Consider the following 4010-nt stretch of genomic DNA (forward strand, 5'->3'; position numbering starts at 1 on the left):
GTCACCCAAGGGACCCCACTTCTTGCTCATGCTGTGGCTTGTGGGGAAACACAGAACATGGTGGGTTATAGAGGAACAGCATCTGGGGAAGGTCAGCTGCTCTTGAAGCTGTTGGCATAGCTCTATGCAAGCTGGCAACACCACTCCTCGCTGTCTCCCCCTCACCCTCCATCTTACCCCAGCACCGTCACCGAATTCTAGGCAGCCTCAGAAGAATCTCCAGGCTGTCATTCATTTCCCCTTAGCCCCTTGACTAAACCAATCCCAGTCTCTTCAGTCCCTCTCAGACCTACCAAGTCCACATTAAAAGTACTCCAACTATCCATGAGTTCCCTATTCCCAGCCCACATGGGTGCAAAAACATGGGGGTAGGGGCTATGCTCTGCTTTCAAGAAGTGGTGCCATGGGGAAGGTCTATCGCTGTCCTTCTGGTTTGCTGCAGGTACCCAGTGTCTCCCATCACAGCCTGAGCAACCAAACGGGCTTTGCTAAAACAGAACAGCCACCTAAGTGCTATAACATGAGCCAAAATGTCTGGAACAAGATGTGCTGTGGACCCAACCCCTGTTACATCTTCTATGCAGAACAGGGGGATGTAACCAGCCATCTATGGCTGCCCAACACAATGTCTACAATGGGAAAACTCTTCCTTTGCAAGTTATTTATGGTTTCAGACACTCAATAGGGAAGAGTGAAGTAAAGAATCTGCCCTTTTACATTCTAGGGGTTCGTGCCAGGGTACATTTAGGGCATCTTGGTAATGTTGATGGTTCGAAAGGCCTTTTGAGTTGCACAAAACAGCCCACAAGACACTTAAAAGCTGATGCAAAGCAGGACTCCAGGGTTCCATTTTTGGCTCTGCCACTGAGTCACTGCATAAACTTGGGGAGTTGCTTTACTGCTCTGCTTCTTAGCTCTAAGTGGGACAAATTAGTGGGGGCCAAAGTTTTTGGCAGATGTGCCACAAATTAGCCCTGCACTCTCCCCAAGTGACATTCTGATCCCTTTCCTCTGCCTGCTCTGCTTTCTTCTTCCTGCCTTGTACTCCATGCCCAATCTGCTCATCTGTTTTTTATGTCATGTCCTGGATTCCCTACCTGATCCGTTGCTATGTTTTCTGCTTCCTGCCCCATTTGTCACTGTGCTGTTTCCCCTCCCTGATCTGATGCATGTCACACACAGAAGCTACTTGTGCCACAGGTTGGTCACTCTTGGAATAAATAATGCCCACAGAGTTTGCACTGACATTGTGCAGTGACCAAGGGCCTGCTGTAAATTGGGACAGATTCCCTTAAGTTGAAGGAGCTACACTGAGTGACAAGCCCCCAGTGTTTGAGAAGTATTTTGCAAGCCCTGAACAAAAGTTGCTCTGAAAAGGTAAGGCACTATGATGGCAGGCTTCACCATGAGGCACTTGTAGGCTTCCACATTCTTTTTCTTTGTGTCTGAACAACTTTTGAGTCTTAATGAGATTATGTCTTTTTTAAGTTACAGGACAATCCATGGAGAGGGAAACTGGGTAATCAGCATAAGAATCTGCACTCTGGTTTGGGCTCTGGTCAGAATCAATTCTTGAAGGCAGAACTACTCTATGGAAGTGGGTAAGACTAAAATTCCTGAAGGGAGAGATTTACCTTGCATGCTGTTTTGACCATGTGTGTGCCAGGACTGGTGCAGAGGTGTGTGAACAAAAAGCACGTAGAATGAACCAGATCTCTTCTCCACTGGGAATCTGACTTGGAAGGCCTCAAATCTGCTGCTGCTTGTCTACTGCTGGAAGAAGAAGTTACAGTAATGTTATTAAAGCAGGTTCTTTCACCCTCTTCTGCCCAGGCAAGTGAGCAGAAAAAGTAGCCCATCACTTTAGTCTTCCCACTCACATTCTGCCCCCTTAGCTGCAGACAAACAGAGAATGAGGGAGCCTGGCTCTGCCTGCCTCTACCTGTGGGACTCCAGTTGACTGGAGGGTGTTTAATCTCCAGCCCACGTGCTTCCACTTGGCTGCCTGATGCTCTCTGTGGCAGTGGGGTAGGTTTACGGAAAAGTATCTCCAGCATAATCATCTTTCTTCTTGAAACAACAAACAGATGGAGCTGCCTTGCCACCCATGAGCGTGTTCTGGAGGAACTGGACTCTCTCATCCCTAGGGAGGAAGAGGAAGCCAGGAGGGGGTCAGCAGTAGAAGGAAGGCAGGGTGTCATGGGACCCATCTCCACTAGAGAAGATCTGCTCGGCAGAGTGCTAAGTGTGTGAGGCAGGGCCCAACGAGGGCTCTCTGCCTCCCACAAACTGCACTGCATTTCTATCCCAGCTGTCCTCACCGGCTATAAATCCTCCCATTGATTTCCCGCAGACACTAGAAGCCGATTTGATTCTAATTTCCTTCTCCCGGCTCAAGCTTGATCCTTTAATCCCCACCAGCAAATACTCCCCAAACATATCACGCAGAGAGCTCCCTCCCCTCCCTCCACCCCGCATCATTTTCCACTTCCCTTCACTTCCCATGAACAACTCCTCCCCAACCCCCTCTTTTTGCCCTGAGCTACACAGGTAGCTGGGCCAGCTGGGTTCTGTCTCCGACACAGAGTGCCTCCTGCAGACACTGGCACTTTCCAATTGCTCTATCAATTCAGGTTTGGCTGAACCAGCAAAGCTCCCTTCTGTCAAGGAAAGAAGATGTAGGTCAGGCTGTTTGCAAACTGTCCTGGATAGAGCTAGAGCTAGTGCCAGTTCTTCTCTACTGCTTGTAGAGAAGCATTGGGACACATGCCATGGATGAAAAGTGTGAGGAAGAATCACATCTCTGACCTCATCCAGATGCTTGCAACTCATCATGTGCTTTTTCTGCTGAGTGATATATTCCCCCACATATACACCACCCCTGAGATCATGAATATTCTCCCACCCAAACACATGCACAGTGAAGTTCTGGTTTTCTACTGATTCTGCCCTGATCTGGAGTATAAGAAATTAAGTCACATGGCAGAGCCTGGCTGCAGTATATTAGTGGTTCAGAATGGGTTAGTTTCCAGGAACCCTACTGACAAACAGAGGTGGATATTTGCCAAGATCTCCCACCCAGCACCATTTCCCACAAACTCCCAATTCCCCACTTCCCTTTCTCTGCCCAGAGTCTTGGTGGAAAACAAAGGCTTGGTCTTTTGAGTGTTCAACTTTTCTGAAAGAGAAATCACCAATGTACTAAAGGTACTTGCAGGAGGAAATTCAAGGCACAAGACTAGGGTAGTAGAAAAAGACAGGGCACTGGGGCATGCAATCAATGGATAAGACAGAATCCAGAGAAGGGTCGGCCATAGCTGACTCCAGGGGGAATTCTTAGAGATCTGGGACCTCATTGCCAGGAAGGGCCCAGGTGGGTTTGAGTACTTTTCTGGTCCTTATCCCTCTAGGATCTAAGGAGGTTTTGCATCTTCTGAGTGTGATAGGCAGAAGAGGGCACTGATGTCTGACAGAAAAGGGGGACAGTGACAAGGCAATAGGCCTCTCGGAACCAGCTAACAGGAGTGAGTAAAACCCAACAAGCATCTGCTTCAAAACTGGGTAGGCACAATCCATCCTAGAGATGGGGTAGGGGAATCCCCTGGACCGGGGCTGCTTTTGTTTAAGAGGAAAATCAAGAACCCAAGAGAGAAAGAAACAGGTTCACTTTGCATGGGGAGGAGAGATCATCCTAATGGAAGAGGCAGTCCAGAGAGACCTGGAAAGTGGGTGGCTCAGGGCCCTGTTTCACTGTCCATTTACTCTGGGCTGCATTACTGATGCAACAGCTGGAGCTATAGATCTTGCTCTCTCTCAGTCCAAATGAGTGAGCAAAGGTATTTCAGACCCAGGCAGGATGGAGGAAATTACATTGTTACAATGTATCCATTTGGCTGGGGTGGGGGATGGAAACAGGTCATAGGCATAAGATGCCTTTCCGCACCTTGACAATGAAGCGGCAGTAATCACTGAAGCTCTCTCCAGCTTTGTCTGGAGAGGAAGGGCAAGAG

The 4010-nt window shown here is 48.6% G+C and overlaps 1 long non-coding RNA gene across 1 annotated transcript in view; it reads right to left on the reverse strand.

Moving 5' to 3' along the window:
- Window positions 1–1640: 1640 nt before the first annotated feature.
- Window positions 1641–4010, reverse strand: part of LOC106722180 — a 66026-nt gene continuing 63656 nt past the window's right edge. The window contains exons 2-3 of the long non-coding RNA XR_001358006.1: window positions 1943–2143; window positions 1641–1773 (exon numbers count right to left, since the gene is read on the reverse strand). This is a non-coding gene — a long non-coding RNA (uncharacterized LOC106722180). The remainder of the gene's footprint in view (window positions 1774–1942; window positions 2144–4010) is intronic.

This window comes from Alligator sinensis, unplaced genomic scaffold, assembly GCF_000455745.1.
Source record: "Alligator sinensis unplaced genomic scaffold, ASM45574v1 scaffold520_1, whole genome shotgun sequence".
Lineage (NCBI taxonomy): Eukaryota > Metazoa > Chordata > Crocodylia > Alligatoridae > Alligator > Alligator sinensis.